The following is a 13,066-nucleotide window of genomic DNA, read 5'->3' as shown; positions in this document are numbered from 1 at the left end:
CATATGTTTATCCAATAAACTTTTAAATGCCCTCAATGTTGGCGAGTTCACTACTGTAGCAGGTAGGGCATTCCACGGCCTCACTACTCTTTGCGTAAAGAACCTACCTCTGACCTCTGTCCTATATCTATTACCCCTCAGTTTAAAGTTATGTCCCCTCGTGCCAGCCATATCCATCCGCGGGAGAAGGCTCTCACTGTCCACCCTATCCAACCCCCTGATCATTTTGTATGCCTCTATTAAGTCTCCTCTTAACCTTCTTCTCTCCAACGAAAACAACCTCAAGTCCGTCAGCCTTTCCTCATAAGATTTTCCCTCCATACCAGGCAACATCCTGGTAAATCTCCTCTGCACCCGCTCCAAAGCCTCCACGTCCTTCCTATAATGCGGTGACCAGAACTGTACGCAATACTCCAAATGCGGCCGGACCAGAGTTCTGTACAGCTGCAACATGACCTCCCGACTCCGGAACTCAATCCCTCTACCAATAAAGGCCAACACTCCATAGGCCTTCTTCACAACCCTATCAACCTGGGTGGCAACTTTCAGGGATCTATGTACATGGACACCTAGATCCCTCTGCTCAGCCACACTTTCAAGAACTTTACCATTAGCCAAATATTCCGCATTCCTGTTATTCCTTCCAAAGTGAATCACCTCACACTTCTCTACATTAAACTCCATTTGCCACCTCTCAGCCCAGCTCTGCAGCTTATCTATATCCCTCTGTAACCTGCTACATCCTTCCACACTATCGACAACACCATCGACTTTAGTATCGTCTGCAAATTTACTCACCCACCCTTCTGCGCCTTCCTCTAGGTCATTGATAAAAATGACAAACAGCAACGGCCCCAGAACAGATCCTTGTGGTACTCCACTTGTGACTGTACTCCATTCTGAACATTTCCCATCAACCACCACCCTCTGTCTTCTTTCAGCTAGCCAATTTCTGATCCACATCTCTAAATCACCCTCAATCCCCAGCCTCCGTATTTTTTGCAATACCCTACCGTGGGGAACCTTATCAAACGCTTTGCTGAAATCCATATACACCACATCAACTGCTCTACCCTCGTCTACCTGTTCAGTCACCTTCTCAAAGAACTCAATAAGGTTTGTGAGGCATGACCTACCCTTCACAAAGCCATGCTGACTATCCCTGATCATATTATTCCTATCTAGATGATTATAAATCTTGTCCCTTATAATCCCCTCCAAGACTTTACCCACTACAGACGTGAGGCTCACCGGCCTATAGTTGCCGGGGTTGTCTCTGCTCCCCTTTTTGAACAAAGGGACCACATTTGCTGTCCTCCAGTCCTCTGGCACTATTCCTGTAGCCAATGATGACATAAAAATCAAAGCCAAAGGTCCAGCAATCTCTTCCCTGGCCTCCCATAGAATCCTAGGATAAATCCCATCAGGTCCCGGGGACTTATCTATTTTCAGCCTGTCCAGAATTGCCAACACCTCTTCCCTACGTACCTCAATGCCATCTATTCTATTAGCCTGGGGCTCAGCATTCTCCTCCACAACATTATCTTTTTCCTGAGTGAATACTGACGAAAAATATTCATTTAGTATCTCGCCTATCTCTTCAGACTCCACACACAATTTCCCATCCCTGTCCTTGACTGGTCCTACTCTTTCCCTAGTCATTCGCTTATTCCTGACATACCTATAGAAAGCTTTTGGGTTTTCCTTGATCCTTCCTGCCAAATACTTCTCATGTCCCCTCCTTGCTCGTCTTAGCTCTCTCTTTAGATCCTTCCTCGCTACCTTGTAACTATCCATCGCCCCAACCGAAACTTCACACTTCATCTTCACATAGGCCTTCTTCTTCCTCTTAACAAGAGATTCCACTTCCCTGGTAAACCACGGTTCCCTCGCTCGACGCCTTCCTCCCTGTCTGACCGGTACATACTTATCAAGAACACGCAGTAGCTGATCCTTGAACAAGCCCCACTTATCCAGTGTGCCCAACACTTGCAGCCTACTTCTCCACCTTATCCCCCCCAAGTCACGTCTAATGGCATCATAATTGCCCTTCCCCCAGCTATAACTCTTGCCCTGCGGTGTATACTTATCCCTTTCCATCATTAACGTAAACGTCACCGAATTGTGGTCACTGTCCCCAAAGTGCTCTCCTACCTCCAAATCCAACACCTGGCCTGGTTCATTACCCAAAACCAAATCCAACGTGGCCTCGCCTCTTGTTGGCCTGTCAACATATTGTTTCAGGAAACCCTCCTGCACACACTGTACAAAAAACGACCCATCTATTGTACTCGAACTATATCTTTTCCAGTCAATATTTGGAAAGTTAAAGTCTCCCATAATAACTACCCTGTTACTTTCGCTCATATCCAGAATCATCTTCGCCATCCTTTCCTCTACATCCCTAGAACTATTAGGAGGCCTATAAAAAACTCCCAACAGGGTGACCTCTCCTTTCCTGTTTCTAACTTCAGCCAATACTACCTCGGCAGAAGAGTCCCCATCTAGCATCCTCTCCGCCACCGTAATACTGCTCTTGACTAGCAGCGCCACACCTCCCCCTCTTTTGCCTCCTTCTCTGAGCTTACTAAAACACCTAAACCCCGGAACCTGCAACATCCATTCCTGTCCCTGCTCTATCCATGTCTCCGAAATGGCCACAACATCGAAGTCCCAGGTACCAACCCACGCTGCCAGTTCCCCTACCTTGTTTCGTATACTCCTGGCATTGAAGTAGACACACTTCAAACCACCTACCTGAACGCTGGCCCCCTCCTGCGACGTCAAATCTGTGCTCCTGACCTCTATACTCTCATTCTCCCTTACCCTAAAACTACAATCCAGGTTCCCATGCCCCTGCTGCATTAGTTTAAACCCCCCCAAAGAGCACTAACAAATCTCCCCCCCAGGATATTTGTGCCCCTCAGGTTCAGATGTAGACCATCCTGTCTGTAGAGGTCCCACCTTCCCCAGAAAGAGCCCCAGTTATCCAAAAATCTGAAACCCTCCCGCCTGCACCATCCCTGTAGCCACGTGTTTAAATGCTCTCTCTCCCTATTCCTCATCTCACTATCACGTGGCACGGGCAACAACCCAGAGATAACAACTCTGTTTGTTCTAGTTCTGAGCTTCCATCCTAGCTCCCTGAAAGCCTGCCTGACATCCTTGTCCCCTTTCCTACCTATGTCGTTGGTGCCAATGTGGACCACGACTTGGGGCTGCTCCCCCTCCCCCCTAAGGACCCGGAAAACACGATCCGAGACATCACGTACCCTTGCACCTGGGAGGCAACATACCAAACGTGAGTCTCTCACGCTCCCACAAAATCTCCTATCTGTGCCCCTGACTATAGAGTCCCCAATTACTAATGCTCTGCTCCTCTCCCCCCTTCCCTTCTGAGCAACAGGGACAGACTCCATGCCAGAGGCCCGTACCCCATGGCTTACCCCTGGTAAGTCGTCCCCCCCACAAGTATCCAAAGCGGTATACTTGTTTCTCAGGGGAACGACCGCAGGGGATCCCTGCACTGACTGTTTTTTCCCAGTCCCTCTTACAGTTACCCACCTATCTCCAATCTTTGGTGTAACTAATTCCCTGAAGCTGCTATCTATGACCCCTTCTGCCTCCCGAATGATCCGAAGTTCTTCCAACTCCAGCTTCAGTTCCCTAACTCGGTCTTGGAGGAGCTGGAGGTGGCAGCACTTCCTGCAGGTAAAATCAGCAGGGACACTAACTGCATCCCTCACCTCAAACATCCTGCAGGAGGAACATTGCACTCCCTTCCCTGCCATTCCTCTAACTTTCTACCAAGATCTGGCTAACAACTAAATTAAATTTTTATAAAAAATAATAATAATATAATAAAAATATGGTACTTACCTCAGACCAATGGGTTTTATTATTAGGTTAGAGGAGGAGGGCGGGTGGGAGACACTACACGTGTAGTGTCTCGGGTTTCCTCTCCACCAGAATTTATTGGTGAGGGTCTTCCCAGACGTCCGCGGGTCGACTTCCTGATCCCGCCTAAAAAACTAATTAAAAAAAAAAAAAGAAAAATTCTCAGCTCCTGCTGAAACTGACTCACCACTCACCAGCTGTTCTCCCGCCGAAATCGACTGGCCTGCCCCTGCAAAGAGAAGTGCTTTTAAAGGTTGACTTACCTCCCAGCAACCTCCTTCCGCAATGCTCCCGCTGAAACTGACTAACCAGCTGCTCTCACGCCGCCGAAATCGACTGGCCTGCCCCTGCAAAGAGAAGTGCTTTTAAAGGTTGACTTACCTCCCAGCAACCTCCTTCCGCAATGCTCCCGCTGAAATTGACTAACCAGCTGCTCTCACGCCGCCGAAATCGACTGGCCTGCCCCTGCAAAGAGAAGTGCTTTTAAAGGTTGACTTACCTCCCAGCAACCTCCTTCCGCAATGCTCCCGCTGAAACTGACTAACCAGCTGCTCTCACGCCGCCGAAATCGACTGGCCTGCCCCTGCAAAGAGAAGTGCTTTTAAAGGTTGACTTACCTCCCAGCAACCTCCTTCCCCAATGCTCCCGCTGAAACTGACTAACCAGCTGCTCTCACGCCGCCGAAATCGACTGGCCTGCCCCTGCAAAGAGAAGTGCTTTTAAAGGTTGACTTACCTCCCAGCAACCTCCTTCCGCAATGCTCCCGCTGAAACTGACTAACCAGCTGCTCTCACGCCGCCGAAATCGACTGGCCTGCCCCTGCAAAGAGAAGTGCTTTTAAAGGTTGACTTACCTCCCAGCAACCTCCTTCCGCAATGCTCCCGCTGAAACTGACTAACCAGCTGCTCTCACGCCGCCGAAATCGACTGGCCTGCCCCTGCAAAGAGAAGTGCTTTTAAAGGTTGACTTACCTCCCAGCAACCTCCTTCCGCAATGCTCCCGCTGAAACTGACTAACCAGCTGCTCTCACGCCGCCGAAATCGACTGGCCTGCCCCTGCAAAGAGAAGTGCTTTTAAAGGTTGACTTACCTCCCAGCAATCTGCTTCCGCAATGCTCCCGCTGAAACTGACTAACCAGCTGCTCTCACGCCGCCGAAATCGACTGGCCTGCCCCTGCAAAAAGAAGTGCTTTTAAAGGTTGACTTACCTCCCAGCAACCTCCTTCCGCAATGCTCCCGCTGAAATTGACTAACCAGCTGCTCTCACGCCGCCGAAATCGACTGGCCTGCCCCTGCAAAGAGAAGTGCTTTTAAAGGTTGACTTACCTCCCAGCAACCTCCTTCCGCAATGCTCCCGCTGAAACTGACTAACCAGCTGCTCTCACGCCGCCGAAATCGACAATATTATTCATCAACGAGTGGATTGGCCGAACGTTTTGTGCAATCATTAAAGCATTCTATCATGGCATTGAAGGACCAGGGAGCATTATCAGGAAGAGTAAACAAATTCCTAATATTTTAAGAGAACACTGTATATGCTACCATGCAAACTTCACTGGCAATGTTGTTGTTAAAGAGAAAACTATGAACACAGTTTGATTTATTAACTCCACCTGATACTTCAGGGGTTGTCAAACAACAACAGCAAACACCAATTGCTAGGAGGAAAAAAATCTCTAAAAGCAGGGTTAGCAGAGTGTTAGCTGGGAATTACACCGCAGGGTGAGGGAATGTTAGCAGGGAATTATACCACAGGATGAGTGAGTGTTAGCTGGAAATTAGCTCACCAATGAGAAATGAGGACCAGTTATGATCCTGGTGAAGACAAGTGCAATATCATACACTGTACAGACGAATGATGAAAGAGTTTGGTGACATCATGCTGATCGGTTACTTGCAGTGCATTTGCAATAGGTTCTACCTTCAGAAGATCTGGAAAGCTATATTTTGGATCAGAAACCAGAGACCGTGATGAGTTCAGATTCTGTTTCTGAGGACTTTTCAATGACTGCTCAAGAAGTACCAACTACAGAAGGAATGAGAACACTTTGACAGTTGATTTAAGATTCAAGAAAGACATGTTCCAGAGAAAAAGGATAAGTATGGGAAGTTTAGGGAGCCTTGGATAAAGAGGGATATTGTGAACCTCGTCAAAAAGAAAGAGAAGGCTTTTGTACGGTCTAGAAGGGTGGGGACAGTCAAACCCCTTGAGCAGTATGAAGAAAGTAGGAAGGTACTTAAATGTGAAATTAGGAGGGCTAGGAGGGGTCATGAAAAGTCATTGGCAAGTAGGATTAAGGTGAATCCCAAATCTTTTTATTCATATGTGGCCAGGGAAAGGATTGGACCACCTAAGGATAGTGGGGGGAATCTTTTGAGCCAGAGGAAATGGACAAGGTACTAAATGAGTGCTTTGCATCAGTGTTCACCAAAGAAAAGGACTTTGTGGAAGATGATTCTTGGGTAGGGTGTATGGATACTCTGGGTCATGTTGACATTGAAAAGGAGGAGGTATTGGGTCTTTTAAAAGAGATGAAGGTAGATAAGTCTCCTGGGCCAGATGGGATTTATCCCAGAATACTGAGTGAAGCAAGGGAGGAAATTGCTGAGGCCTTGACTGACATCTTTGTATCCTCATTGACTACAAGTGAGATCCCAGAGAACTTGAAAATAGCTAATGTGGTACTGCTGATAAAGAAAGGTAGCAGGGATAATCCAGGAGACTACAGGCCGGTGAGCGTCACGTCAGTAGTAGGTAAATTATTGGAGAGAATTCTCAGGGACAGGATTTATACCCATTTGGAAACAAATGGACTCATTAGTGATAGACATCATGATTTTGCGAAGGGGAGACCGTGCCTTACTAACTTGATCGAGTTTTTTGAGGAGGTGACAAAGATTGATGGGGGGAGAGCGGTGGATATGGTTTACATGGACTTCAGTAAAGTATTTGACAGGGTGCCTCATGGCAGACTGATACAAAAGGTGAAGTCACACGGGTTCAGAGGTGAGGTGGTAAGGTGGATACAGAACTGGCTCGGCCACCGAAGGCAAAGGGTAGCAGTAGAAGGGCGTTTTTCTGAATGGAAGGTTGTGACTAGTGGTGTTCCACAGGGATTGGTGCTGGGGCCTCCATTGTTTGTAGTATACGTAAACGATTTGGAGGAAAATGTAGCTAGTCTGATTAGTAAGTTTACGGATGACACCAACGTTGGTGGAGTGGCAGATAGGTGTTGAGGATTGTCAGAGGATACAGCAGGATATAGATAGGTTGGAGACTTGGGCAGAGAAATGGCAAATGGAGTTTAATCCGGACAAATGTGAGGTTATGCATTTTGGTAGGTCTAACAGAGAGAGAAAATATACCGTAAATGGCAAAACTCTTAGGAATATAGATAGTCAGAGAGATCTGGGCGTACAAGTTCACAGATCATTGAAAGTGGCAACACAAGTGGACAAGGTAGTCAAGAAAGCATACAGAATGCTTGCCTTCATTGGATGGGGCACCGAGTATAAAACTGGCAGGTCATGCTACAGTTGTATAGAATCTTTGTAAGGCCGCACTTGGAATATTGCGCACAATTCTGATCGCCACACTGCCAGAAGGATGTGGAGGTTTTGGAGAGGGTGCAGAGGAGGTTTTCCAGGATGTTGCCTGATCTGGAGGGTGTTAGCTATGCAGAAAGGCTGAATAGACTCAGGCTGTTTTCATTAAAATGATGGAGGTTGAGGGGTGACCTGATAGAGGTCTACAAGATTATGAGGGGCATGGATAGAGTGGATGGGCAGGCACTCTTTCCTAGGGTGGATGGGTCAGTCACCAGGGGGCATAAGTTTAAGGTCCATGGGGCAAAGTTTAGAGGAGATGTGCGAGGCAGGTTTTTTACGTAGAGGATGGTGAGTGCTTGGAATGCGTTGCCAAGGGACATTGTGGAAGCCGATGCATTAACTGCGTTCAAAAGGCATCTTGACAAATACATGGAAAGGATGGGTATAGAGAGATGCGGCACAAGAAAGTGCTGAGGGTTTTGGCCAAGATTGGTATCGTGACCGGTACAGGCTTGGAGAGCCGAAGGGCCTGTTCCTATGCTGTATTGTTCTTTGATCTTTGTTCTGAGGTCACAAGTGGCTGAGATCAAGAATGCCGAATTCTACCAAAAGTGAATAGATGTCCACCACAGAATATCTTGTTGACTTGTATCTATGTATGGAAGTAACATATCAGGGGATAATTGTGTTTGTGTTCCCAAAGCTTTTCAACAGTTACCAGCCAGTGTTGCTGTTCTTCTATGGCTTGTAATGACATGCCTACCCCACCTAGATTATCTGCTTTTTCAAATGAACTTGCAACTGTGGAGGACTTCAGTTGAATTGACTAAAGAAGCATCATTGGGACATTTGCCATGGTATATGAACCAAATTTTAAAATGTTTCTGCTCGAACCCCCAAATGCCAAATCTTGCTATCGTGGCATAACCGTGTATAGCATTAACCATGTTTCAGAAATATTTCAGTAATACCCAGGCCATTTCCTTTCTTTAGTCTGTGCACAATATGGGCCTTCAATTAGAACTCTTCAAATTATAAAGCAGCTATTAAATGAGCTTCTCTCCGCTTTAGAATGTGTTTGGCTTTTCCACTGTACAAACTCTTGAACTTCCTTTTAAATCAAGCCTGAATTACTTAACTTGGAAAAAGGAAGTTCAAGTTTTATGGGCAGAGTCCATTAAATGTCAGGTTATAGGCACTAAATAATACCTAATGTGGCCAATTCATTATTGTACTCTTTGTTTTCTGGTGCCTAATTTCCTCCCAATTTAGGAGACTAAAATCCTGTCTTTCTCCTCTATTGCGTCATCTTTAAAAAGTTTATTTTGAAAAATAACCTTAAATGTGCATGTCTGGCATTTTATAAGTTGTGAATGGTTTGGCATTTCCAACATCTGGCACCATGGCGTGTTGAAATTGGGTTTGTAACCTGTGCTTCCTATTTGCAGAATGTGCCATCACAAAAATGGCAAGTTCTGCTATCATACAAATGGAGCCAAAAGCTGTTTTGTGAATTATGGAGAGAGAACTCTGACGCAGCCATTAGTAGTAGGCAATGCTGCTTCTTGGAATCTTTGACACTTGGAGCTCTGACAGTTACTTGGCTGACTGTCTACTACTGTAGTCACGGTAATATGTGTAACACTAGAATTGGGCAGCTAAGGTGGGTATGCAGTTTTGCTCCATTATATTTGCATGCTTACTAATGGGAGGGCTGACACTGAACTGGACGCGACAAGGAGGAAATGGGAGGAAGACTTGGTGTTTGAAATAGGGTGAGGATTCTGGAGCGAAGCACTGCACAGGGTCAACTCTACCTCCACATGCATAATGCTGAACCTAACGCAGCCAGAGGTGGTCCATAGAGCCCACTTAACAAGAACTGAATAAATAGGTTCTTCCCGGAGGTGGAGGATAGATGTGAACGGGTGCCAAGGAGGCCTGGCCAGCCACGCCAACATGTTCTGGTCTCTCCCCAGACTTGCTGGGTACTGGGCAGCCTTCTTCGAGGCAATGTCCAAAGTGGTGGGTATGAGGGTGGAGCCATGCCCAAAAGTGGCAGTCTTCGGGGTATCAGACCAGCAGATCTCTTCACGGGGAGGAGGGCGGACGTCCTTGCCTTTGCCTCCCTGATCGCCCGCTCTAGAATCCTGCTCGGCTGGCGGTCAGCAGCACCACCTAAAACTGCAGACTGGCTGTCCGACCTGTCGGAGTTTCTCCAAATGGATTAAATTTGCCATCTGTGGGTCGGAAGAGGGCTTCCACAAAACATGGGAGCCATTCACCCGACTGTTCCGGGACCTGTTTGTGGCCAACACATGTAGCCAGAAGCCAGGGAGAAATGGCAAGGACCAGATAGAAGAGAGGAAAGTGAGAGAGGGCCCGGGCGGACAGGGGAGGGAAGCAGGTGCCCCCTCCACCCTAGTTAAATGTTCTGTAAAATGAAAAAGAAAATAGAAGGGGGAGGAAAGATCCCCCTTTCCTGTTACAAATTTCCTAGATCCATTGTGTTTTGCTTTGCTATGTATCTCCCTGTATTTATATCATGTACAAACCCCCCCCAACAAATTCTTTAAAAAACATTTGCATGCTTCTTGCAGAGACACGGTGATTGGATATTTACCTGTGACTCCATTGCTCAGTTTACCTCTTAACTGCTACATATAAATAAGAACAACTAATCTCCCTAAGCTTCTGACATTGGCTCCAGTTACAAATCCTAACCTGGATTGAAGCACCTCAGAGAAGCTTGCACTCCTGCAAGAGGAGGGAGCAGAACTCATCGACCTGCAGGTTTTAGAGGCTACAGTTCTTGTGTATTGTCTTTCCAATTTAAAGCCAATATCACCTGAGAAGTGATCAATTTGAGGACAAATGGTAATGTTGACAAGCACAACTTGCTGGGTGTCTATTGGTGCAGATTGGAAGAGGAACTTTTGGTGAACTGATCGAACAGTGCCCCGTTTAATGAGCTGGGAAGCCAAGATGTAACTGTATTAAGTAGGTGCGAGGATTATTACTGTTTTGGCACAACTAGCAATGCAAAGTGGCTGGCAGGAGGCGATGGGCAAAGTCAGTTGTGTCAACTAACCATAGTGTGTCATTATACAAATGTACAGCATGTGAAGAGTTAATGTTATGCTAAGCCTAGCCACTAGAGGGAGCTTTGGGACAGGACTATGAATTGCACTGGCTCTTGGGCTCAGGGGGGAGACTAGATCTGGAGCTGACAAAGATAAAATTCATAGTGTATTGCAGAGTTAGATAAGATATAATTGTTATGGTTAGTAGATAAAGACAGTGTAAGTGAGTGTAGTTTAATTCTTACATCTCTGTTTGCTATTCAGAATAAGTGTCAAACTCAAATTTAGTAGTGTTAATAAAATTAGTTTAGTTCTTCAAAAGAGCTTGGTGTATCTTTGTGATCACTACGCCTTCCATCCTGGAAACCCGTCACAAAGATCACCACATGGTACCAGGTCGTATATTTCCGAAAAGCAAGCAGTAAGAAAAAAGAAAAGAAATCTGCGCATCGCTACACATCGATATCTGCAAAGAAAAAAGAAAAAACCAAGGCCAACATGGATGCTGTGCAAAAATCATGGGCTGGATTCTCCGATTTGAAGACTATGTGCTGACGCACGAGTGGGAACAGGGGCGTTTTACGCCAGAAAAAACGGCGCAAAAGCTGCACCGATCCTCCGTCTGATGGGGTCTATCAGGCACGCAGCGCAGAGCCCCCGGCTTTAGCTACGGATACGGCCATAGAATTGCCGGGTCCGTGGCCGCGCATGGGCACGGCCGCGGCCTGCAGCGGCCACGCTGTGCAACATGGCGCCGTCCGCGCGTGGGCCCGGCCTGCCAAAAACTGTCCCCCTTTGACCAGGCTCGCAACCCCTGGACCACCCCCCTCCAGTGCTCCCAGCCCCCGCCAAAGTCCCCCTGCCTGCGGAGCAGCTCCCACCTGACTGTGGCGGCGCTGGACTCGGTCCGCAGCCGCCACGCCGGGTTCCCGAAAATAAATAGGATAAGTGTTCCACACTGTCGGAAACCCGGCCCATCGGGGGAGGGCCTCAGGTGACATCCTGATGCCGTCCCGACGGCATGTATGCCGTTTTGGAGGTGGCGGAGCATCGCAAAAGCGGCAGCGCCCCTGATTTAGGCTCAAATGGGGATTCTCCGGCCTATCGGCGAACACCAATTCGGCATCGAATCCGGAGAATCCCGCCTCAGATAACTTCAAGATGTCCTGTAAGCGGAGTATAAATTGGAAAAACTTCAAGCAGCAGTCTCTCTGCCTCTGCGCCTGAATCAGCTCCTGACACTAGAAAATAGCTCTCCTACTAAATCTGGCAGGTCCGCAAGCATTTGAACTCTTTAGCTCATTTGATTTCTCAGAAAATGAAGCTAAAATTAAGTATGAGAAAGTATTGGAAAAATTTGCGAAAAACAGGTCAATGAGGTGTATGAGAGATACATGTTTAAAAAAAGGGTGCAGCTAAAAGGGGAATCTTTTGACTCTTTTCTAACTGATTTGAGGCTCTGAGCGCAATCCTGCAATTTTTCCTCAATACTGAATCAATCCTGCGTGACCAAATTGTGCTTGCCATATTTGAAGAGCAAATGCTGGAACGTTTACTAAGAAAACCAAACTTAACTTTCGAAGAAGCCATCAACCTCTGTAAAGCAAGTGAGCAAGCCACCAATAAATATGCTGAATTCACATCACGTGAGAAAGGCGCGACCTTCAGCAATGTGGTCGGCGCCATTGCCTCTGTGGTGCAGCTTAAAACAAACCCCGCTGCAGCAGGTAGCCATTTTGCACAGGGGGGTAATAAAAAAAAACACGAAACGGACATTCAACATTCTGCGCATGTACAGGATCAGTTCGCACATGGACTCTTTGAAAAAGGACGCAAACCGGAAGTTGACCGATTTGCGCATGCGTCACCAACGTGATGACATGTACACGCTGTGGACACTTCCACTTAAAGCAACACTGTCCTGTATTTGATAAAAGATGTACAACATGTAACAAACTCAATCATTTTGCTACACAATGCAGATTCACAACACACCAGAGTCAATTTAAAAAGGCATTTCAACAGCATTAAAAAGTCAACACTATACAAAAGAAGGAAGAAGTAGAAAACATTTTAAAATCAAAGATTGATATCACTCTGACTACTTCACTGGACAACTTCATAATAGAAGCAATCACTAAAACAATGAAGACAATACTGCTGATAGACCAATTAGGCAACTATCCAATAAGAATAAAGATTGGATAGAAACATTGATAATAAATGGATCAGAGGTACAATTTAAATTGGACACTGGCGCACACGCTAATCTGATAACAGAATCAGATTTGGGCAAAGTAGGAACCCGTACAAAATATAAAAAGACACAATGTAGATTAACAGACTGCAATGGAAATGAAGTAGCAACAAAAGGTTCATGCTACCTCATAGTTCTGAGTGGTGACATTAAAATTCCACTTGATTTTGAAAATGTGGATGACACAAAATCCTCACTTATTGGAGTAGTGCATATAGCCAGCTAAACCTGATGCAGAGAATTCACACTGCCAACTCTTTCCCTGGTTCGAAAGATTTAGT

The sequence above is a fragment of the Scyliorhinus torazame genome, chromosome 2 (assembly GCF_047496885.1).
Source record: "Scyliorhinus torazame isolate Kashiwa2021f chromosome 2, sScyTor2.1, whole genome shotgun sequence".
Taxonomy (NCBI): Eukaryota; Metazoa; Chordata; class Chondrichthyes; order Carcharhiniformes; family Scyliorhinidae; genus Scyliorhinus; species Scyliorhinus torazame.
Note: the sequence above shows the minus strand (reverse complement) of the source record.